Source organism: Acanthochromis polyacanthus, chromosome 14 (genome assembly GCF_021347895.1).
Source record: "Acanthochromis polyacanthus isolate Apoly-LR-REF ecotype Palm Island chromosome 14, KAUST_Apoly_ChrSc, whole genome shotgun sequence".
NCBI classification, from domain to species: Eukaryota; Metazoa; Chordata; class Actinopteri; family Pomacentridae; genus Acanthochromis; species Acanthochromis polyacanthus.
In genome coordinates this window covers 359,972-386,188 of record NC_067126.1, presented here as the reverse complement: position 1 = coordinate 386,188, position 26,217 = coordinate 359,972, and the positions used below count along the sequence as shown (strand labels likewise).

At 40.4% G+C, this 26,217-nt stretch overlaps 1 protein-coding gene across 9 annotated transcripts in view; it reads left to right on the top strand.

Annotated features, from left to right (window-relative positions):
• The window catches only part of LOC127537215 (NACHT, LRR and PYD domains-containing protein 12-like), a 58,574-nt gene that overhangs the window by 15,709 nt on the left and 16,648 nt on the right, over nucleotides 1-26,217 (top strand). The window lies entirely within an intron of this gene.

The following is a 26,217-nucleotide window of genomic DNA, read 5'->3' as shown; positions in this document are numbered from 1 at the left end:
CAAAGTGTGAAATGAGAGAGGAAGCAGTGAATCTCCAAACTGCTGACAGACTTTCACACATTATTGTCCAGTGAAAATCAGCTTTTTGTGCAGCCACACTTGATCCTGATGTGAGTCTTTAAGTCCTGTTCTAGTGATGAAATGAGAACTAAAAATCCTGACTCTGAGTTCTTCATTACAAACACACATTATATCATCTGTTTGTTTTTCATCTGCTTTATTCTACTCAACATTTAACAGGATAATAAAAATACATTTAAAGTCTGTCAGGAATCATACAGGTATGAGATCCATGAATCAGCCGTAAGAATGGGGCTCTGGCAGAGTGACAGAAAATAAGGGAACACAGTATGAGATTAGAACCTGTGATTTATCACCAAATAATGCTAGAACCTGATGAATGTGTGTGAACTATCCAATGCCTGTTTTTTATCTTCTTTAAATGTTGAAACAGTGTAAAAATCAGAAGAGTGCCTCACTGTAAAGTGATGAGATGATTATTTTAAATACTTGTCTTTTATAATCCTGGTTTAGCAGCAGCTGAGTCACAGCAGAGTCTCATTGCAACAAAGAGGATTGTTTGATTGTGTTTTGAAGTGACCACATGGGGGCAGCATCTCTCTGTGAGCAGTGAGGGCTTTGGTTACCAGAGGAGATTAACGGGGTTCAGGTTTTTATTACTATGAAAATGGGAATGCTTTGAAGGTTTTGATCACTATGAAATGGAGATGTTTCCAGAAGAGTTTGATCACCATGGAAACCAAGAGATTACTAACTTGGTCATGGAGCAAGTAGTCTGGAACTAAGATAAACTTGAATTAAATGCTCACAGTAAAGGTTCATTAGCTCTGGATAGATTTTGGGGGATTTCTTGTCAGTCTGTGTGCGTTGTGCAGAAATGTACAGTGTGGGTGTTAGTGAGAGTTAGACGCTGACATCAGCTTCTCCTGTTTCTCCACCTGAAGCCTGTGCTGGGCTGCAGATGAACAAATACATGAATAGACCGGATGAAAGGGCTGAACAGGATAAACAGCTGGTTTTGGTTCATCCGGACCACGGGGGGGCCATGAAGGCGGTGGATGGGGGAAGTGCACAAGTGAGGAGGGGGGAGGATGTCTGCTGTCATCGTGTATGTAAATTAAAGTGTGATGTCATCACGTATGTAAATTAAATATGATGTCACCGTATATGCAAATTCTGAAGAGAAGCAGTGATGTCATAAAATGCACCTGTTGGAATATATTTGTTGGGAGTTGTTGTGGGGGAGTCACTTGATGCAAACCAGACAACAGTTCTGAGCATGAGGGATTTTACCACAGAACTTTGGACGGGTGATTCAACATGATCTGCAAAGAATATGTGTTCTACTGGGATTATGGACTGAAGGACTGCTCTGACTGCTGTTTGAGGATTCTAAAAATAACACTGACTGAAGGGACATTACTGAACTCTATCATTTCCAAAGGAATGACACCAGAGAGGATTATAACAAAGTTTTTATTGGCCCAAACAACAAGAAAGGACACAAGCAGATCTAAATCTGGACTGAACTCTCTCTGCTTCCCCCTGGAGGCTCAGAGGCTCGTCGTTCTTCAGGTGATCAGCCGGATGTGGACACACCGTCTGCTCTGCCCCTCCAAATGACAGAATGTGGGTGATTATTACTCTTCTTCTATGAAAGCATAGTAGCAGTTAGGAATCATGACGAGCCACTGAAATATGAACTAACTATTGATTCATTGTCTGATGATTTAATGGATACTGCTATTTCCCTGCTGAGATATATTTTAATAAAGCATTATCCTGCAATTAAAGTCAACAGATTGGAACTTCTATTTATCCCTATCACAATGGTTAGATATATATATTTTCTCTGAGTGTATAAAGTCAGGTTAATGCGTACATCACAACAGTAAAGGTTCTGTAAGGTTACATAGTCAGTCCACATTTATTCTATTCAACATTCTGAAAGTTTTTACAGAAAGGTTTGTTCATATATCATTTACAGTCTGATTTAGGACACTTTTTTAAACTAAAAACAGACTGAAATGCACAAAATGAGACATAAAATGGAACAGAAAAACCTTAAACAGATGCAAAATGTCCAAAATGATACAAAAAATGATCTAAATGAGACACAAAATGTCCACAATGGAACAAAAAATGATCTAAATGAGGCACAAAATGTCCAAAATGATACAAAAAATGATCTAAATGAGGCACAAAATGTCCACAATGGAACTAAAAACTTTCAAAGCACGAAAAATGAGGAGTTATAAACAATCCTAAAGACAAAATGTGACCAAGGTTAGAGACAAAATGATGAAAATGAGCCTCAATGAGACACAAAATGACCAAATTCAACAAAAACAGCTGGAGGTCTCTGGAGGATGGTGTCCCATATGTGAGAGGATGTAATCCCCCCTCGTCCCGGTTCATGGTGCAGCCCCCCCACTTCCTGATCTCGATGGCTTCCTTGATCCATAGTTTCAGTTTATTTGTCTCTGAGGCTATAATCCTCCCCCGTCCCAGTCCATAAAGTGGTTTTGTCTCCTGCAGTGATCTGTGATGGCTGATTTCTTATTTTCTTGTTCGGCTTTTTCTTTTTGTGCTCTTGTGAAACGTCCAGTTGTTTCCTTTTGACATTCTGTTTGGTGTTCCTTTCTTCTTGTTTGGAATGACCTGCCTGTTTCACCAATGTATGTGTTGTTACATGATTTACACGGTATTTCACAGATGATGTTACATTTATTGTCCGGTTCTATTCTGTCTTTGGGATGAACTAACAGCTGCTGGAGTTTTCTGTGTGGTTTTACTGCTGTGTTGATGTTAAGTCTCCTCATAATGTGTTGTATTGGTTCTGTTACGGATATATGGAATGGTGATTAAATCCTTATTTTTATTGTCCCATTTCTGTGTGTGTTTTGATTTTGCTTCCTTTAGTTTTTTCTCTTTGGTTTCTGCTTGTTGTTTTCCTTTGGTTATAGCCCATGTTGGATATTGGCAGTTTGTAAGTGCATTCTTGATGTGTTCTTCCTCCTCCTGTCTGTCTCTATCGTCCGTTATTATGCTGGTCTGTTCGTAGAGTGTTCTGACTACTGATAATTTGTGTGCTGTGGGATGTTCTGATGTCCAGAGGAGGTTCTGGTCCGTGTGTGTAGGCTTTCTGTAAACTGTTATTTTGATGCTGCCGTCTTGTCTGTGATGTATGTTTATGTCCAAAAATGAAATGGTCCGGTTTATTTCTTCTTCATGTGTGAATTGTATGTTGTCTGTGTCGTCTGTATTTTTCAGATGATCTCTGTCTCACGTCATGTACAGTCACAGCCCTTCCTAATAAAACCTTTTTAAAATTACATTTACATATATATCCTATGTTTTTAACAAGCAAAATGGATAATAGAGCCTGTAGAGAGTTACTAAGATGTATAATTTGTCATATAAAGTCAGATTAGAAACGTCATATCCGGCCTGGTCGCACTCATCTTTCCCCATTGACTCTCGTTATAACTTTGACATGCGCAGTTCGTTCCTCTTCAATACAAGAGACAGCAGACAGCAGACTGACAGCGCCCTGCTGAGCGATCAGAGCTTTACACACCACCGGCCATGGGGTGGCAGCAGAGAGCGAGCAGAGAACACAGATGGAGAGGTGCTGGCTTTAATCTCTAAAATGTGAGGATTTACTTTTTTGTCATTTAATAATGTAAATATAAATGTTAGTTGACACAAGTGGCACTTTAGACTGAAAGCCTGTTGATCTTCATCTGTTCTGAAATCTGAGGAATTCCTGTTTTTCTTTATTTTCATTGTAAATATTTAATGTTAGTTGACAGAAGCACTTTGGGCTCAAAGCCTAAGATAAGATAAGAAGGTTTTATTTGTCACATGCACAGTTATACAGAGTATAATGTCTAATGGTTTCACTATTTTTTATTGCGTTGATCTTAAATATGCAGATTTGCTGTTTTCTCATTGTCATGTAAGGTTGTTCATGTAAAAGTTAGCTCACAGAAGCACTGTCTGCTTTAAGCCTTATAGTTAGGGTTTTTTAACAAAATGTCCAATGTTTGTTGGTTTCACAGGTATGGATTTGTTTTTGTTTATTTGAGTATGTAAACATAAATATGTTGTTGACAGAAGAAGCACTTGGCCTCTTTGAAGCTGGAAAAATGAATTGTTTCTTTTTTACTTTGGAAGTAAAAAATAGATTTACATATTTATACATTCTTAATTTGTTTAATTGTAGAAAAGGAGATTTTAAGGGTGTGTGTACCAATTACACCTTATCTGGAGCAAATCATATCAAACACTGGGAGATAAATTCACATTCACCAGCTGCTAACATTTACGTGCATTTAATTGTCTGTTAGACTCAGCAGTAGTGCTTAGTGTACCCTCATAGCTCATCAAATGGCTGTGAACATCATTTACATCAATTCTTGTATTCCAGTGTTGCCGACTGCTATTTGGTTTGGAAAATTAAGTGCACCCCCCCAAGAGAAAAATTCACCAGCCGCCACTGGGTGAACTCCAAGATCAAAGTACATCAGAGTCAGATCCACCATCCATCGTTGTTTGAGCCAAAGTGGACTTCATGGGAGACCACCAAGGAGGACACCACTGTTGAAAACAAATCCTAAAAAAGCCAGACTGGAATTTATCAAACTGCATGTTGACAAACCACAAAGCTTCTGGGAGAATGTCCTCTGGACAGACGAGACAACACTGGAACTTTTTGGAAAGACACATCAGCTCTATGTTCAGACACAAAATGAAGAAAAGAACAGTGTCCCTGCTGTGGAACATGGAGGATCTGTTCTGTTCTGGAGCTATGAAGAAAAGAACAGTGTCCCTGCTGTGGAACATGGAGGATCTGTTCTGTTCTGGAGCTATGAAGAAAAGAACAGTGTCCCTGCTGTGGAACATGGAGGATCTGTTCTGTTCTGGAGCTATGAAGAAAAGAACAGTGTCTCTGCTGTGGAACATGGAGGATCTGTTCTGTTCTGGAGCTATGAAGAAAAGAACAGTGTCTCTGCTGTGGAACATGGAGGATCTGTTCTGTTCTGGAGCTATGAAGAAAAGAACAGTGTCTCTGCTGTGGAACATGGAAGATCTGTTCTGTTCTGGAGCTATGAAGAAAAGAACAGTGTCCCTGCTGTGGAACATGGAGGATCTGTTCTGTTCTGGAGCTATGAAGAAAAGAACAGTGTCCCTGCTGTGGAACATGGAGGATCTGTCATGTTCTGGAGCTGCTTTGCTGCATCTGGAACAGGGAGTCTGAATCTGTGCAGGAACAATGAAATCTGATGACTATCAAGGTCTTCTAGAGAGAAATGTGCTGCCCAGTGTCAGAAAGCTTGGTCTCAGTCACAGGTCATGGGTCTGTAACAGGATAATGAGCCAAAACACAGAACTATAAAAATACGGCCAAGAACGGCTCAGAGGAAAACATTGGACTGTTGTGAAGTGTCCTTCTATGAGCCCTGATCTAAATCCTATTGAACATCTGTGGAAGGAGCTGAAACATCTGGAGAAGGAACCCTTCAAAGCTGAGACACCTGGAGCATCTGCTGATGAGGAGTGGACCAAAATACCTGCTGAGAGGAGCAGAAGTCTCACTGACAGTTACAGGAATGGTTTGATTGCAGCGATCGCCTCAAAAGGTTGAGCAACAAAATACTAAGTTAAGGGGACCATCATTTTAGTCCAGGTCTGTTTCATGAGTTTATTTTTAAAATAATTCTGTTGAACCACAGTTCAAAAGCAGTGTCTGATTTTCATTGGTTCATTTTCATGGAATTTTTACTTATTATTATTTTGTCAGATTCAGATTATTTCTGTGACCTTTGTGGGTTTTTCTTTCATTAAACGAGGAGTAAAAACAATTTAGTCCATGTTAATATGAGCCATGATGAAGCTGCAGCAGCTTCCTGGAAACAGCTGAGGACTAATAAGCTCCTCCTCTCTGACCACAGCCTCACTCTGTCCTTTATTTCTACACTCATCCATTCACATGTCGATGAAGGAGCTGATCAGGAGTCTGTTTGTCTCTGACTTCATCCATCATGTCTGGCTTCAGACTAGGGCTGCAACTAACGATTATTTTAATAATCGATTAATCGGCCGATTATTTTTTCGATTAATCGATGAATCGGATAAAAAACATTTTTAATTTCCGCCTCTTTATTCAGAAATAGAAGATTTGGAATGACGGAACAAATAAGATCATGATAGGGAAGCCTTCATCTTCAACCATCCACAGAGGCCTCATGTCAGTGACGGTCATGTTGAGGATGCTCTCAGTCAGACAGCTGCTTGCTGTGGTGGACATGATGTCTTTCTCATCATAAAGCCTATCAATGCAATCCATCCTGCCTCACTCCAACACAGACCAGTGTCTTCACTCAGATGTTGTCAGAAAATAAAAACTTGAGGCTTAATTTTCAAATTATTACCACTATAGTGTGCAAGTTATGTAATGCATATTCAAACCATGCTTTAGCTGATGAAAGTGAAATAAAGCCTATCTCTCACAGTCACACACGCCCCATCTCTGTCATTAATCAGTTAATAAGCTAACCCTAGCATCAGACAAGCTACCAGAGAGACTGATGTTATGTTTCCTCACTTTAAAACAGAGCAAATGTAGGATAATGCAATGACTTAAAAGCATTATGGAGGATGTTTTTTTTGTTTAATTTGTCTGATTCACATAAAATGAATATACTGACCTTTAGTGGACTTGTATGTATGGTCTCTAAAAGAATATAAAATTTAAAAAAATAACTGTGGACATGGCAGGACCTGAAAAACATCAGCCAATCAACGCGCTCGGACCGAGGCGTTTGCTTTGCTCCCTTTCCTGTCAATCAAAAATCTTCCGGCTCAGGCCTAGTTACGTAGATTACGTACGCCTTGGACTTACGTGTTTTGTGTATGTGTTGCTTTGGTATAGCTTCGTAGTTAGCTGGAGACTTGTTTTGCTCGTCTTTTTTTACATAATGGCAGATAAAGATCCAGGGGGACCCAGCCGTAAAAGACAACTTCACGAGTCCAACGCAAGTTTCTGGAGGGGGGCGTTTCTTCGTAAATGTTAAGAGGGGGGAGGTTAGAGGGGGGTGAGGGAGAGGTTGTATGTGCGCATGCTACGTTCAAAGTCGTAGGAAATTAAATCTCCTATAATGCCTTTAAGATGCGTGTCCACTGGATGCGACACGTCGCATGCTGGTCCGGTTGGCGCGTTTCCAGCTGTTATCTGGTGTGTTTATCTGCAGCTCTTTTTTATAACTTCTACTGTCCTTAAACATCTAAACTAGCTGTCGGTGAACTAAAACCAGGACAGGTTCAGCTGCTGCACAGATTATTTCCCACCTCAAATGCTTTAGAAATATTTTTCTCTGAAGTGTTTTCGAAATAATAGAGAAAGTTTGCCGCCGAGCCGCTGTGTTTATCAGACTCATCCACCGGACCAACCATCAGCTGAAACGTGGTCATGTGACCACGTCGTGGCCCGCTCGGGACCATCGGGCATCAGTGCGATTTTCAGATGAGAGCATTCGCATGTAGTGGACACGCAGCATGTCTTTGTTTTGTGAAGTGTGAAAGGCTCCCACACTTTTGAGGACTTCGGTCAAACTGTTTTCTCCGTGCTGGTCATGTTTCATTTGTTGAATTTACTTTCTTTTGAAAATATCTGCTCTGCTCTGCCTCCGCCTCGTTCTGTTCAACTCGCTCTGCAGGTGAAGTAAACGGCTCCGCGACATGAATCGCACAACACAACGAATCGATAATGCAAATTGTTGCCAACGCTTTTAATAATCGATTATTATCGATTTTATCGATTTGTTGTTGCAGCCCTACTTCAGACTCTCACTTTATTTCATCTTCTGTCCATCACTGCAGGTTCTCAGTCAATGACATGATGACAACTAACGGTCAACATTTCAGCTTTTATCTTTAATAATCACAATAATAAAAACACTGAGTCAAATTTAATGTGTCAAAACAGACAGGAAGTTGGCTGACTGATGTGTTATTATCGTGTTTTAAATTTTCTCTGATTATAAGTGAGTTAAAATATTATTTAAATGAAGCTAAAGTCTTTGAGTTCAATCAGTAGGACTTCTGCATTAAAGCATAATAATATACTGTACAGTATGCCAGAGATAGATTTAGGATGTCCCAGTACACAATCTGTCAAATGTAGGACGGCAAAATACCCACATGTCCTTCTATATCTGGTTAGATTGTGGAGTATATAAACCAGTACACTTAACTGGTCACAATCCTCCTGCAGTAGAAAGAAAGTTGAACCACATTGACAGACGACGACTCATTTTACTGAATGCAACGTTCAAATTTAAGATGATTAAGACCAAGTAGTACGACCCCAATGTACTCATACTGCACAGAACAGGAAGTACTTTGGAAGGACAGCTGAGGTACTTAAAGTAAAAAGAAAAAGTGTTAAACTCAGAATGCAGCCTTTGTGTGATGTGCTGTTGTAGTGACTCAGAGTGACCACTGGAGGGCAGAAAGTTCTCTGATTAAGACCAACAATCTCAGTTTCTGTCAGTTTAATAACGTCTGTGGTCTCATGTACGGTTTCATGATCAAACTGGATGATGGCAGCATTTCAGTGCTGCAGCAGCTGTGCAATAATGTCAGTGTTACTGTATGGAGAGAGTTGTAGTGACTCAGTTTGACCAGTGGGGGGCAGTAAATCATCAGGTGGAAACAGAACAGAAATGACTGCTGCAGAAAGGAGCTGAAGAGCAGCTTCATGTTGACCAGATGAACTCTGTGAGAGCTGACAATAAATGACTTCAGCTGGTGACTAATTGTAAGCAGTCGTTGAGCACAGAAGCAGCAGGTTGTGGAAACAGTCAGACATGAGCTTCAGGTGGTCGTTGGGCTCAGTTCAGCTCTATGAGGAGGAGGACTCTGTGGAGAATAGCTCAGAGATCTGAGGAGGTTCATGACTGTGTAGAGCAGCAGATGAACGTCTGTTTTAGTGGCTGTTAGGATGGAAACACATCAGAGAGAAGAATGTGTCTGCAGAGCTGGAGGCTGCACTGAGAGGACCTCCTGCTTCCTGTAGGACTCTGCTGTTTGTTCTCCTGCTGAGCTGATGCTAAACAAAGTAGCAGCATTTATCTCCATGATGGAAGACGGTCATGACATGAGGACTCCTGTTATTAGTTCTATTAGTAACGTTATCAAACCGTTTATTGTTTAACGTTAGAAACATTTCTGCTGTTGTTAACCTGATAAACTGACAAACTGTGTTTGAACATTAAACAGTGAAAACCACCACTTTTATAGTGACAGCTGCTGGAAAACAACTTAACTTGTTTGCTGATTAGTTTGAGTCAGATTTGATCAGTTCAGCTCCAGATGATGATAATTATCTACAGCCAGCAGATTAATTAATATGAATGAATCCTTCATCTGATGATAGAAGCATGAAATGATCTCTGTGTGTCGCTACGTTTAGCAGCAGCTACCTTCAATGTAAATGTTTGACAGTTTTATAGCTTTAATGATGCTAACGACAATTCAAACTCAAATCAACAAACTCCATATAAACTCAGCTGATTGAATCGTTTCATGCTGCTGCAGTGAGTCGTTTGAAACTCTTTTATTTTTAGCTCCACCTCGTTGTTCAGGTTCAGGTTAGCATTGTAAACATCATTAGAGTCAGTAGCAGTGTTAGCATCATTAGAATCACTATCAGTGTTAGCATAACCAGCAGTGTTAGCATCATTAGCTTTTTAGAATCATCATCAGTGTTAGCATAATCAGCAGTGTTGGCATCATTAAAGTCTTTAGCAGTGTTAGCATATTTAGAATCTTTAGCAGTGTTAGCATAGCCAGCAGTGTTAGCATCATTAGCTTTTTAGAATCATCATCAGTGTTAGCATAATCAGCAGTGTTAGCATCATTAAAGTCTCTAGCAGTGTTAGCATATTTAGTATCTTTAGCAGTGTTAGCATATTTAGTAGTGTACAGGTAAAGGTTTCATGTTTGTGTTGGACCAGAACCAGTGGAGGCAGGTTGCAGCTCAGTGTCACGTACATTCTGGTTCCAGTTCTTCCACATTCTTCAAACTTTGGTTTCTGGGGAGCGGCTGTGACTGAAAACAAAACAACACGTCAATCAGCCAGAAGTATGAGGAAATCTAAAGCGGTGAATTCCACCACTCCTTCAACAACAAACTGAATCTGATGCTCTGTTTTCTGGTTATTGGACTTGAATGTGCAGAACTGCAGTTTGATTTCTGTCCAATGAGAAGACTGTGATTGTTGAAGGAGGATGTGACAATAATCAGAGTTTTAGATCTTCATCTCCAGCCTCCAAAAGCTACACTTCATGTTTTTATTTCTAAAACCTGCAGATGAATTCCTTCATTTCATCCAGATAAACTTCAGTCTCACACATTTACCTCAAAGTGGTGCAGAAAATGGTAGAAAACCTCTGATCTGACAGAGAAGGAGATGCTTCATAGTACTAGTCCACATTCAGAGGACCTCATGTTGTTAAAGTCATCTGGAACCAGGACTGAGGAACTGCAGGAGCTGATTGTCTGATAATGTGACCTTAGTTGGTCCATGAGGGCTACAGATCTGACCTTTTTATCAATCAGTTCACAGTTAAACTAACAAGATTCAACATGAAAACACAATAAGAGAGAAAAGTCAGAATGTAAACTAACAGCAGCTCATCAGACTGTCCCAATAACCGACTGTCTGCTTTATTTAACATTTACTGGAGCTTTATTTGTGCTCCAGAGTTTAACCATCGAACCTAAAAATAGATTTATCTTTGACTCTGAGAGGACAAAACACATTCACACAATCAACTCCAACCTCGTTTAAAAGCTATAAACTACAGAGTTCTCCTTCTGCTGCCTTCCTGGATTTTTAGTAGTTATTTTATTCTTTTAATTTAATGAGTTTTTAAAAACGGATTTCACCTGGACAACAAAAAGGCCTTCTGGAGGAAAGTTCTGTGGTCAGACAGAAGAAAAACTGAAGATGAGTCCTTTAACCCCAAGAACACCAAACCTACCATCAGGCATGGAGGTGGCAGTATCATGCTCTGTGGAACTGGAGCTTTACACAAAGTAAATGGAATAATGAAGAAAGAGGATCACCTCTATGTTCTTCAGGAGAACCTAAAACCATCAGCAGAAGGTTGATCTTGGACACAGTTGGATGTTTCAACCAGACAATGAGTCCAAACCCACATCAGACGTGGTAAAGAAATGGTTCCATCAGGATGGAAGGAAGGTTCTAATGAAGGTTCTAATGAAGGTTCTAGAATGAAGGTTCTAGAATGAAGGTTCTAATGAAGGTTCTAGAATGAAGGTTCTAATGAAGGTTCTAATGAAGGTTCTAGAATGAAGGTACGAGAATGACGGTTCTAATGAAGGTTCTAGAATGAAGGTTCTAGAATGAAGGTTCTAATGAAGGTTCTAGAATGAAGGTTCTAGAATGAAGGTTCTAGATGGTCTTTCTCTCAGTCCTGTCTTCTCTGCACAATAACATCAGTGTGTTTGGACATTTAGAACAACTCTACAAATGTGTACATTTCTTGTATATGTTCATGTTTTTCCTCTGATCTTCCTCTTTGCTGCTGTGATGATGCAGATTTCCTCCCTGAGTCCTGAATAAAGGCTTCATGTTGTGGAAGTCTCTCTGCTCTTCTTTCAGACTGTAAATCAGCTGTAGAGGCTGAAAATAAAACAACTTTACTGTTGGATAAAAACTAGAGTTTACTGAATGCTTCAGCAGTCAGAACAACCAGCCTGTAGAGTTTTTCTGCTCTGATTTCCACGTGTAACAGGTAGAACAGGACTCTGAAATAGTTTGTTGTCCATCAAACAGCATCAGGCTGCTCTGTTTTTATTGGACAGATAAGCTGTCAGTCAAAGTGAGTGAGCCAATGGTAGCACAGCTTGGCCCCGCCCTACACCTGTACAGGTGAATTACTGCAGTCAGACCAACCCTGGAAGACACACAGCCGAGCTGAAGCTCTCAGCTGACGGTTGTATTTTCAGAGCTGGAGAAGAAGCTGGACTGAGCATCAGACCGACCCACTGAGGATGAGCTGCTGAACGGTGAGCAAATAAAACGCTGCTGCTGGAAGTGGGAATGTTAGATTAGCCAGCTTAAATCCTTTCTTTACCTGTTTACCTGAACAGGTGAGGTTTTATGTTGGACTGGAGAAGTGGAGCTAGAAACCCTGGGATCCTGTGTGCAGTGCTGCTGTGTTGGTAGAACAAGCTGTACCAGCAGCTTTTATCTCTGTCTCAGTTTTCCTTCAGATTCTGAACTTTTTGAATCGTCTGATTCTGTTTGTGACCTTAAAGCAGGGCTACTCAACTTACCACTGCTCATAGAAAAAGATGTGTTTGTGTGGGCCACAGCCTAAAGTTACTGAATTATGCAACAGACATTTAAATAATAAAGGTAATATTCAGTAACAAAACACTTTAAATGCACTACAATAGAAAGACGACTTCATTAGGCTTTTATAAAAGTAGAATAAGGTTTTGTTGAAAATTTATTCTAGATCTGTTTGTAGCTGTTTTCTGCATTTCCCTCATTGACAGTAAAAAGCAAACAATTGTCATGAGATTAAAAAAACTGCCATAGATATCAAATTACAAAACGGGTTTTATTCACAAAATCAGAACAAAATGACTCCATTGTAGTAAATCACAGAATGCATGTTTGCACTTTTCTGTGACAAACAAAAGTGATGTTTTTAAAATATTTTTCAAGCAATGCCTTTTTCAGAAATTAATTAAATTACATAAAAACTAAGTCGGCTTTAGTTCAAAAATGTAAATAAATTCAGAGATTGCTTATAAATATGAATTGACCTACTACTCCAAAAAATAAGTAAAAATTAAGTCTTGCACATAGAAGACAAAAAGTTCCTCTGTGGTAAAAAGCAGCCGTTATAAAACACACAAACAGCTCTTTAGGTGAGCTACGTTTGTGAGCCATGAGGTAGAACCAAATGAAATTTAAAACTTTATTCACAGAAACTGTTCATCAACAGTCAGCCCTGACAGAAGAGGTCAAAGCTGAAACAATTACACTCAGTGGAAATCAGGACATTTTACCACATTTGTTCTCATGGAAAAGCAAAGTCACATTCATCCAGGATTTAAAATAAGAAGATAAACTTTGTGAAGTGTCTCAGGGATAAACTGAACAAAGGACATCCAGTGCATGTTTGCTGGACAGGCTCCAGCACGTCTGTAAATACAGTAAAAAAGAATAATGAAAATAAAGTAACATTTATTCTAGTTATTCTGCTTAATCTGAAAAGACAAACACTGGTAGATCAGTTTTAGTTCCCTAATGTGAGTCTGCATCTTCACCACTAATGGCCTCAGGTCTGGCTGCTCTGTAGATGCTGCTGCCCTGGAAAAAGTCCATGAGGGCCAAACAAATGTCCTCTCCTCTTGTTTGACCAGTCAGTGGCAAAAGAGCAACCATTTCCTCCATGAACATGTCACCATTAAAAAAAAAGAGCTCACATCATAAGTTGTGCCGCTTCAGACACATCAGTGGACCCGTCTATGTCCTGGATAAAGTGTTGCGTTTTCTTAACATCGTCAGTTTTATGAACAAATCATCCCAAATCTTTAAAAAAAAATTAACTTCAAACTCATTTTAGTTCAGGGGCCACATTCAAAAAGAAGTTCAATCTCAGCAACTTTCATCCTCAGTTTCTCATTTCCACATGACAACTTCCAGATCACAGAGAGTCTACAAAGAAACACAACATTTAGTCACCTGGAGCTGAACCAGAGAGGATTTACTTTATGAACACAACTACAAAAAGAGGCAAAAACAAGACAAAATATGACAACAATGAGACACAACATGACAAAAAACGAGACAAAAGACACGAACTAAACAAAAACAGAGACAAAAAATTAGACAAAAAAGTTAAAGTGACAAAAAGCAGAAAAAGGACAAAAAAGTTTCAGAAAACAACCAATAAAGCAAAACACAAAATGACAAGACAAACACAAGCAAGACAAAAAGGAAACACAAAACAAGAAACATCAGATCAAACATCAGACAACAAAACAACAAAACAAGACAATATTACAATAATGAGACGCAACATGACAAAAAATGAGACAAAAGACATGAAACAAAACAAAAAAAGAGAAGAAATGAGAGAAAGTGAAACAAAACGACACAAAAAGGTTTCACAAAACAACGAATAAAGCAGAGCACAAACTGACAAAAATAAGACAAAAAACACAAGTGAGACAAAAAGAAAACACAAAACAGCATAACAAAGAGAAAAGTCAGACAAAAAAAACAACAAAACAAGACAATATTTAAAAAATGAGATGCAATCTGATGAAAATGAGACAAATGACAAAAAAATGAAAGAAGCGACACGAATGAAACGAGAAGAGACAAAAACTTTACAAAGCGACAAAAATGAGACAAAAAATGAGAAAAGCGGAAACCAAAACAAGAAATGAACAACAAAAATCAGACAAAAAAAACAACAAAAACAAGAAAAATGTTACAAAGATGAGACACAAAAGAACCCTGTGCAATCTAGTATTTGACTTTCTGATCAGAACAACTTGTCCTGGTCTAGAAATGATTTTAAATTCATAGTTTTACTCATTTTCAGTCTGCAGTTCATGTCTTCTCTGATTGGACCCTCTGGAGGCCAGTTTTGGCCCGCGGGCCTCATGTTGGACACCCTGACTTAGACGCTCAGCAATGCATGTCATGTCTGCCTGCATGAAAGCATTTGAAAGGAATTCCACACATGGCTGACGCTGATCAAAGTCACCAAAGCTGTTCTCTAACTCTGGTCCCAGTCTGGTTCTGACTTGGAGGACTTTTCCACTGCTTTGTCAGAAGCATCGTCATTCAGCGATGACTGAACGGAGGGAAAGTGCTGCACTTCTTTCCTCTGTAAATGCAGAGAAAATGTTCATCTGAGCTGTAAATGTGTTTACAGAGACAGTCTGACCTTTGCCTTGCAGCTCACAGTTCAAATGGTTCAGTTTCCAGTGATGTCCGTTAAAAATCAAGGTCAAGAATCCACTCAGTGTCCTCAAGCAGCCTCATGTCTTCCCCTTTGGACTGCATCAACTCTTTGATTTCAGCCAAAAGTGACAGAAAACGCTGCAAACCTGTTCCCTGCTGATCCATGGGGTTTCTGTGAGCAGTAACAGGTCACCATGTTCAGCTGACAGCTCCTCCAGCAGAACCTTCAATGTCTTTGGAGCGTTGATGATCTTCACCACAGGAATCATCACATGATCAGATCCGGTCACGTCTGCACACATGGCCTGCTGGTGAATGATGCAGTGGTAATGTAGGAATGCTGGGAAGTCTGGACCACCTCTGCATCGTACAATGAAGCCTGCATGCCGACCCGTCATGGAGGAGCCCCGTCCATCGTCACTGAAACAAGCTTTTCTAACGTTTTTATCCATGAAGAAACTTTTCACCACGCTGTAGATGTCAGTTCCCCTTGTTGTTGTCTGCAGGGGCAAAAGTGTCAGGAGTTCTTCTTTAGAGGAGAAACCATCAAACACCATTCAGATGAACATCATCAGCTGAGCTGTACTGCTGCTGTCCACAGACTCGTCCTACTGAATGCTAAACCTCCTGCACTGAGCCAGATCCCATCCAGCTGCTCTGTCAAGTTTTCAGATACAGCCGACATTCTTCTAACCATCGTACCCCCAGTTGGAGAGAGTGGAGATGGCATCTGGACCGTTCTTCTCGTCTTTGAACACAGTGTTTGCAACCATCATCACTGCTTCTTTCAACACCTCCCCGTCCCAAAAGACTTTCTTGTTCTTTATCAAAAAATCTGCAGCTCTAAATGAAGCCTCAGTTGCTTTTTGTGATTTTATTGCTGTCCTTGTTCACCCAAAGCTGCCTTTAAGTCCCGGGCTTTTTCTGTCCGTAGTGCTACCAGGTGGGTAGTTAGCATGGAAGCTTTAGTGACGGGTCCAGTAGAGTCTCTCCACATTGTGTCGCTTTGCCGTCACAATAAAATGAGAAACGCATTTATCTGTCACTGTCGTAAAAAAGAACTCTTCTTCCTTGAAAATAATGTTTTTACTTTCGCTTCTCTGCCATGTTTTGGGGTAAAAACCACATCTAGCTTCACAAAGTGTCTGCGTCTGCTTCAGCAAAGAGTGACCTGGTGGTTTGACATGAGCAGTGAGCTTTGACTTCAGACAAGCTCAAAGTTCATTTACACCTTTTTAAAAAATTATATTCAATATTTTCATTTAAAATCTGCATTAATGTAGGTATTTTTGGTTCAAAAAGAACAGTGACTGTATATATTTTAGAAGGAATATCATGGTTACTAGTGTTTTCTTTAGAACATGTAGCAGGAAACTCACATGGTCCCTGAGGGAAACCAGGCACCGTGTTGGCTAGCTCTGCTTTAACGTGTTTTCTAGCTGTTAGTTTAGTTCCAGCAGCAGAAATGTGGTTTCACAGCTCCGTGTTCGCTCCTTCATGGGTCTAAAAAGTTGTTTTAAGTTGTCATTGAAGACCACAAACTGACATATTTAGCTAACAGAGGCTGCTGCTAAACCAACTGTTAGCTTGTTAGCTTGTTAGCTCATCTCTGTCAGGAAGCCATAGACAGCTCTGTGTTAGTGGGAATTAATTCTAGTGAGGACATGAATTAAAGTGAAGAGGACGATAGAAGCATGTCCACATGAGCTGTGTGTGTCTAAAAAGGTGAACTATGTCCAGTTTATCAGATTTATCAGAGCCGATATTTTATTTTGGCAGCATTAATGTCCATATTCCAAATAGAGAACACATTCACAGACCAGGAGATTTATCCGTTTTTCGTTCTTTCTAAGGGAGTGGAAGCTAGAAGGAGCTGCAGGTGAATGATTTGTGATAATCAGGTCCAATAAAGGAGTTTTCTGATGTGTTTGAGGTGTTTCAGAGTGACGGCAGCCTGCAGACTCAGAGGACCGGTGACGGAGAAGCAGCCCAGGATTTTCTCTGTTTCTGCTCAAACCCAGACAGCAGAGATCTGGACTGGTGGGAAGAAGGTGAGTGAGTAGAACTTTGATTGATTGCAGTCTCTGAGGTTCCTCCTTCATCACCAACAAACACAAACATGAGGGTCAGAGTCTTTGAAAGCAAGTGTGCAGACAGAGAGAAGTTTTCTTCCAGAGGACACAGACATCCCATCAGACTGAGGACTGGACATTTCATCTGATCCTGTTTTATCCTCAACACCAAACTGGTGACTGAAATGTGCTGTTTAGTGAGACTCAGGTTGTTGTTTGGACTCAGTGGCGTCATCAGAGCCGGACATCCCCAGCTGTAGCCCCCAGTGTTTATGAAGAGCCCCGGATCTGGTTCATGGATCATTCCAGTCATTAAAGTCCCCAAAATAAGAGCAGAGCACTGATCCAGCTGGAGCTGATGTTGTGTGTCATGTGTTTGTGTTGTTTTCTTGCTCTGCTTCATGTTCCAGACGGAGCTCTTGTTAGAAAACTGCTTGATCTGCTTTAGCTGGCAGGGTGTCTGCTTTTGGATCCTTCAGCCAATCAGTGAGAGCAAATCTCAGGTGTGTTCATGATGCTGATGTGCTTGTAGAGGTGTGTTTAGTCCCTGCTTTGTGTTTCCAGTAGTTCAGGTGTTTGTCTTGTTGTTGTGACCGTTGTCTGGGGTTTGGTGACATCTCTTTGGATTGGAGCAGCTGTCTCCTGTTCGCTTGGTAGCTAGTTCTCTCTGTGAAGTGCTGTTGTCAGATCAGGTACAAATCTGTTTCCTGCTTGGTTGCCCTGACAACAGTGACATCACGGCCCTACCTGTTCCTCCGTCTTTTAACGTCTTCATGTCTCAGCTTGTTTTCTCCGTCTAAATGTGAGTAAAAGACACTTTAACCCTTTAAGACCCACCACTGTACAAGTCCGCCAGGACGTATTTTTACATTATTACATGCTGTAGTGCCATTTTTTGAAGTATTTAACCACGCCCGACGGGTACGTCAGCGGGGTTATTGCATTCAGTGCGGTATCTGGCTGGGTAAGTATGTATGTATGTCTGTATGTATGTGTGTATGTCCGGTCCGATATCTCTGCAAGTGCTGAAGTCAGGATAATCAAACTTGGCACTGAAGATCAGTCTAAGGTCCCCTGCTCAGTTGTGGAGTTACAGGTCAGCAGATCAAGTAGGAAGGGAGATGCGTACGATGATCAAAATTGATACATATTGCATCAGTTGTATAGGGAGGACAGGGTTTTCGCCAGTAGAGGGCGTGGTTCTGCCCTCTACTGAGGGCTCATCCCGTTTTACTTGCTTTACATCAAAATGACCCTGATATCACAAATTGTAGTAATATGCATTGACTTATGTCTTAACTACTACAATAAATTGCTTAAAAGTTCAATACACCTTAAAACACTGAAAATCGTTTTTGTTTTTTTTTCACAAATATTTCAAAATACAGAAATTACATAGCTAGATGCCTCAATTTTGTGAATGTAATAAAGTTGCACGATATCCTTTAGAACCACAGGAAATTTATTTGGAGTCTGTACATCACTTGATTTTGAGATGTGGTCAATTTTGTAACCTGAAAAAACCCCGAAAATAAAGAACAGTGCAAAATTTGCAAAGACACAACATTCATATCAAAAGAAACTGTTTACAATAGTGCAATCAAATTTCTAAGTGTGCCAGATACTTATAAACACATATTTTATGTACAAAACCATGATAAGACCATAAACAGTGCATTTGCAAATAAAAGAAAATCTTTTTTACTGAGTTAAACCAGAAACAGTGTTTTGATGGCTGCCTGGTCCAAGTACTTGGACAGTTTGATGGAGAAGGGTTGTCCACAAATTCTAACAGAGGTGGCTGGACTCCTGGCCTCCTTTTGGGCATAAAATGTGGCAGAGAAGGAACACTGTCAGGGTCCTTCTCAGTTTTCCAGCCAGCTGTAGGGAGTAGAGTGCCTGTATATCAGAGTGGTGACAACTGGGGCTTTGACGCCATTTTGTTTCCATTCACTGTGCCAGCACTAATGCACCGTGACTGTGTGTGCACGCGCTTAATGTGCGCTGTGTTTTATTTGGATTTTTACATTCTAAGCTTTCTCGTCATCGTTCTAAAGTAAAAAAGGGTGACTGCTTATCAATAATAATGATTATTTTTTTACAGTTTAGAGGACAGATTTGTGTATGAAGACAGGAGAAACCAAAAGGGGAAGGGACACTGATGTAGACTTATTTGAGCAATGCGAAACAATTTGCTTCAGCATTCTGCTATATTCTTTTGGTGCCCCCATCTCCTTCATTATTCTTTCTTTTTACCTTCTCTCTCTTTAACTATCTCTCTTCATCTCTCTCATCGGTGGGTGGGGTTTTGGAGGTATATTTTCAATCGGGACAGGAAAACAGGAGATGTAAACCTGGAAGCTCCGATTGTAATCGTCTTCAAAGGAATCCAACAGTCACCAGGAACACATCTCCATGCATGAAAATGGTCAAAGTCAAAATAACCACAACGGCCTAAAATCACATCAAACTTTTCTATCTGTCATTCACCCATACATCATAACATGAAAGTACATACATGGACTAACCTGCCACAAAAACCATGAAGTCGGTTTCCATCCCACTCTCCGGACTTTATTTTCCCAGTTTCATTCTTTCACTACTCCTGGGAAATCTAAACATGTGGAATCCCTTCTCTGATCGATTTGTGCACCCAAAGGCACAACAGCCCGTCATTTTTCGGGTATTTAGGAAGTGTTGGAAGACCTAGAATTACTCTCTGCGGTGTAAACAACGTTAACAGGAAAACCCGGCGTTCATGAATAGGAAACAAAATGGCGCTCATAGAGCACGTGACCAAAATTTTTGGACCCGTCATGTCACCACTGTGTTATACAGGCATTCTAGTAGGGAGTGCCTTTGGCCTGGAGCGCTCGCTGGTGGAGCGGCTGCTGCAGCATCTCCTGGCTGGAGTCAGGCTCTGCCTCTCCCTCTGGCTCTCGCTGGGGTACCAGGAGAGCAGGAGACCTCAATTCTCTCCTCTTCCTCCTCCTCATCCTCCTAATATTTCTTTCCAATATTGTCAGCACTGCACACAGAAAAAGTTTCGCGGTACGTTAGATGTTTGCAGTGCATGACTTGTAAAAATGATGCGTATTTTACGCGGTATGCTTTCAGCGGCGTTACATGTATATCACGTTTTCGTTACTTTTCTCCAACTCAAAACAAGCAACTTCTCATGAATATATACTTATGTCATTGGAATGATCAATTCCTTCGATAAGGTTGGCTGCATTCGCGCTGGTGACAGAATCGAGGCCAGACGAGTGGCTGGACGCTTCATCCAACGCTGTAAGTTGATGGAGAACTTCGCGGCAGATGTAAAATAATTTGGCGTGACCAGGTTTTTGTGGCTCCATAACTCTGTGATAGTGGGTCAAAGGTGTGTTTGATGGATGGCTTGTGTGTGTGGGCTGTGTGTGTTTTTGTAAAATAAAGTAGGGGTGAAACCAAGGGAGAGAGTGCGCCTCTGTGCAGGCTGTTTTTCGAGTTTGGCGGAAAAACTACAATTCCCGGCAAACGCGTCACTTCCTGTTATTAGGGACGGGAGCCTCTCGGGTATGGACACATAAGAATCATGTGACAGGTTGTGGCCATACCATGATCACTTTTATTTCAACTGGGAAGCCCTGCAAAAACTCGTGGTCTCTGTTTATTTAGGTTTTTGCCTTGTGCACTTTATTGTGTATTTTTACAAACCCATCACTGCAACGAAAAACACTCTGAGACCTGGTAAATGTGTGAAATGATATTCTGACTCCCCAGATTTTCTATGCAAAAAGAATTATCGATCTATCTTATCTGGTTTCAAATCTACAGCCAATCAAAAATTAAGATGCAAAACGTAGCGCCGGCGCTATGCTGGGCTCTAATGGCAACCCAGTCTCACATCAAATTGTGACATAGTCACGTTTGTCCACAATGCAAAACATTACAATCTCACAATTTGGGCCTGAAAATTGTGAGATGCTCACGTTTTTTCCCCCAATTCTTTTCTATGGGTCTGACGAAGGGTCATGTGACTGCTTGCTGCAGGCTTCTCAAAATGAAAACATGGCGGCTATTCCTTTTATTTTCCGTGGAAAATGCATTATTTTAAGATAGTTTGGACAGAAAAAAACATTTTGATGACATTTTTAGCGAGAAATATATATAACACTTTCACATTATCCATTCAGTTATTGGAAATGATCTTTGGTTTGGTTTGTTTTTACGCTGAATTTCACTTCACAGCATTAAATTGTGACAGTGTCACATTTTGTACGTTATGTTGGTTGATTAGGACGCTGCCAAAAACGAAGACAAGCGGTGTGTTTATTTTTGTATTGTTGCATTGTGTAATTTTTTGAGTCGTTAAATCATTTATGTAACTCTTGGTGATTACTGCTAGTTACTGAGATGTCTTCCCCGGCCTTTCATTAGTTGACGCGCTTCGCTCCCTTGTTAACAAGTTGCATTTCAATGATCCACAAGTCTCTCGTTGTCAATGCAAACAACCGTATTTATTTCCATGAACGTGCTTTTACCGCAATCATTTGTTGAGCTCACCCATACACCAGTCAGCGCACAGCGATCTAAAAACTTTATTCCTGCCCACAACAAGATCCCCCTCTCTTTCTTTAGCCCGTGGAAGCGTCCATAGCAACCACCATAGCAACGGTGGGAAACGTAACAGTTCCACTCCGAGACGTGAAAGATTCATCGTAATAACAAACCAAAGAGCACACACAAGAACTGAACGAATATTGTGAAATTAAAATGTATATTTTTTTGGTGTCGCTGTAATGCCTGAGGCTTTGCTGCTGTCCGCTTTCTGACCGTGGTCGGCAAAACACGGGAGAACGACGTGCAGAACCTGCTGCACCTTTCTTCTTCGGTGGTGTCTGTGTAAAACAATGTCCAACATGCAAACAGCACACCTAGCGCCATGAAGCACAAAATGCAGGTGTAAATCAATGACATCTTACAATTACAATGTCCTGTCTTTTAACTAAAAAAGACACATATATAAAGAACTTTACATAAGTTTGTTTGTTTGTTTTATTAAGATCCCCTATCAGCTTTTGCAAAGCAGCAGCTATTCTTCCTGGGGTCTTCATAATTTCATTTGTGACAACACCAAAAAGCAACATGTACACAAAATACATACAAATCAAATTACACAATACATAAACAATGCATACAAAAATACACGTATACAATACAAATAACATACATATACAAAACCTGTACTAACCAAAAGCATACAACACATAATACTCCCACCTTGAATTATAAAAATAAAATGTTCTTCTTCAAAGATACGATGACCTAACAGTAATAATTAAAGAATAATCTACCTCAGTAACCAACTATAACATAAATCACATAAACAGTGACATTACAGTCACTACATTTAAGTTTAAGATTTAATTTAATGAATTATTGTATTTTACAAATTTCTATTCCCAAGCAACCCACTAAATTAATAACTAAAATTTTGTGCTACATAATACTCTTTTAGTTTAATTTTAAAGTTTTCAATATTCCCCGTTTTTGAGAAAATCCGGATGTTATCGCTCGCTCCCGACAAAAGCATCATTTTTTAAAAAATATTTTGGATTTCGATTAATTAGACAATGAACAAATTGACGTAATTTCCTGGTGGGTGTGTTTATGCAGCCTATTAAACACTTTTTTCCCCATGAAATAAAGTACAATCCATACATCATGGTCCGGTGTTCATTGTTTGTTTTGTTCACTGACATAGTGCAATAAAGTTTTGTTTTTTAAACCATCCAGTACCGTAATGAATATTGAATGAATATGGCATCTCGTTTACATCTCTAATTAAGGAGCAAGAAATTTACTGACGTTGATTTATGATTCAAGACAAGCAGAGGACACACTGTGTGTCCCTTTAATGTCCAAAAGGCCAATTAAGGTCAAAATCTCACAGATTCTTTGACCGATTTGGACCAACCTGCACATGTTTCATATTGGGTCCTAAAGAAATACTGGTGTACGTTTTCAGACCACCAGGACCTACAACGGCAAAATAGGAGCAAAGAAGACACTGGAACAGGGGCCTTTGTTAAAATGAATGAGAAACAGTGTGAGAACATCAAAGTGCACCAAAGTGCATAAAGTCATAGAACAGGGTGTGCTGAATGCTCTGGGAGCAAGTCTGCAGTGAAAACACCTTTGAAGGGGTCAAGGGTCACTAAATCTGAAGACTTCAAATGAAGGAGACATTTTGTGCAACATATCAAGTATCATAAAAGTCATTCCCAGTGGAATTCAAGTCTGATATTGTGTGGGACTGTTCAGAGCAGTCACATGAAGCACTGTGTCTGTTTTCAAGGGTCTAGCTCCATGGGAACCTGCTTTTTTCAGCAGTGAGGCCTGCTAGTAGTGATGAAGCCTGAGGCCTTCAAACGTGTAAAAATCATTCCTGCTCGGTCATTTTTGGGTCTAGTGACACCAAATCGTACACGCTCCTACTAGACCACCTCCTGACCTTGCATATTTTTTTTCAGAGAGTTAGCTCAAAAGGGGCCCGAGCACGGCCCTGTTTCTGACTCTACGGTTAACCCTTTAATGTCCAAATGCTTCAAAACGGGCTAAAAAGGTCAAAATCATTCCTTCATCAATTTGGACCAAACTGCACAGGTTCTAGATATAGAGGCTAATGTGAACGCTCATGCACGTTTCAGACCTCCAGGGGCCCTGAAGAAGGAATGAGGGCCAAAAAAACACGGTTTTCAATAGTTGTCCCTCTTTTGCTCTCATTTCTCTTCTGTAACACTCAGAGAGCTGAAACCTGGGATCTGGTACCTCTGAAACATGTAAAATCTAAATCCACTGGAACTGTTTTGCTAGCCCCTCCCAAACCGGAAGTAGCTCCAGGAACAACCTAGAGACTTGTGCTTCAAATCAATTGTTCACCAAGGTCACCTGAATCACCCCTAAAAGTTTCAGCTCATTTGATGCAAAAATTACTAATTTATGGGGCTTCAATGTCCAAAAATGTGACATTTTGACCCTGTGCCAGGGGTCACAGGAAGGTCATAGAGACACCAAACCAGCACAGTTCAGTTCCAAATATAGCCTAGTATAACATACTAAAAGATCAGCCCCAGGGTCCCAGTAGAAAAATCTGACTAAGTGTTCATGCTGGAAAATCAGGTCTTGTTAGACTCATTGACCCTGAGAGCCTTCTGCCAGTGGAATTAGACCCTCACCCTCATTTTTTACCTGAACGGGACGAAATCTTAACCACAAGTACTAGGGCCCCCTGTGAATCGGTATACATAATATCAGCCTCCTCGATCAACAGGGGGCCAAATGGTGCCATGTTGAAATTTGGAAGTGTGCCCCTTTAATGTCCAAAAGGCCAATTAAGGTCAAAATCTCACAGATTCTTTGACCGATTTGGACCAACCTGCACATGCTTGATATTGGGTCCTAAAGAAATACTGGTGTACGTTTTCAGACCGCCAGGACCTACAACGGCAAAGTAGGAGCAAAAAAGACTGCTGTAAACCTGGACATTTTAACGCAGGGATCCATAGAGATTAACTCGTTTTTGAAACAGCTTCAAGCAGACGTTTGACAAACTGTAATTTTCTGCATTTCCATGTTGCCTTTATTGTTCATTCAAAGAGTTTGCTGTTTGGTTGCAGCACAATTTCCTTGCAGTCATTGTACAAGTGGAAAAGAATATTCCATCACTGAAAAATCTTTGTTTTATTCATCATAACATCTCAGCATTTAGTCATCATTTTATCATTCATTTTCTTTGGTGCACCTCACTGTGCTGCGCTGACTGACTCTGAAAAGAACACTTTGCCCACACACACAAAACTTAGGTCTGTTTGTGTGAAACTTTATTACTTTATTGTGTCTTTAGCGTGTTTATGGTTCCTCATATATAAAGAGTATGTATATTTTGTAATAATGAGGAGAGCAATAATGATATGTTTCTCTGTAGATGTTGTGGTATTTGTTGTTGCTGTAGTTGTGTTGCTATGCTGGTGTGTCATTAACTCTCTGAAGTAGTTTCTAGTTGCTCCAGTCGTATTTTAAATCCCCCTGGGCTCATTGTGTTTACTGCAATATAAAGTTGTGTGCCTCTATGAAAACAGCACAACCATGGATAGAAGTACAGAGAACTGAAAAAATGCACTTTGTTTTTTTTTGGCCCTCATTCCTTCTTCAGGGCCCCTGGAGGTCTGAAACGTGCATGAGCATTCACATTAGCCTCTATATCTAGAACCTGTGCAGTTTGGTCCAAATTGATGAAGGAATGTGTGAGATTTTGACCTTTTTAGCCCGTTTTGAAGCATTTGGACATGAAAGGGTTAACCGTAGAGTAAGAAACAGGGCCGTGATCGAGCCCCTTTTGAGCTAACTCTCTGAAGAAAAAAAATATGCAAGGTCAGGGGGTGGTCTAGTAGGAGTGTGTACGATTTGGTGTCACTAGACCCAAAAATGACCGAGCAGGAATGATTTTTACACGTTTGAAGGCCTCAGGCTTCATCACTACTAGCAGGCGTCACTGCTGAAAAAAGCAGGTTCCCGTGGGGCTAGACCCTTGAAAACAGATACAGTGCTTCATGTGACTGCTCTGAATAGTCCCACACAATATCAGACTTGAATTCCACTGGGAATGACTTTTATGATACTTGATATGTTGCACAAAATGTGTCCTTCATTTGAAGTCTTCAGATTTAGTGACCCTTGACCCCTTCAAAGGTGTTTTCACTGCAGACTTGCTCCCAGAGCATTCAGCACACCCTGTTCTATGACTTTATGCACTTTGGTGCACTTTGATTGATGTTCTCACACTGTTTCTCATTCATTTTAACAAAGGCCCCTGTTCCAGTGTCTTTTTTGCTCCTATTTTGCCGTTGTAGGTCCTGGTGGTCTGAAACGTACACCAGTATTGCTTTAGGACCCAATATGAAACATGTGCAGGTTGGTCCAAATTGGTCAAAGAATCTGTGAGATTTTGACCTTAATTGGCCTTTTGGACATTAAAGGGGCACACAGTGTGTCCTCTTCTTGTCTTGAATCATAAATCAACATCAGTAAATTTCTTGCTCCTTAATTAG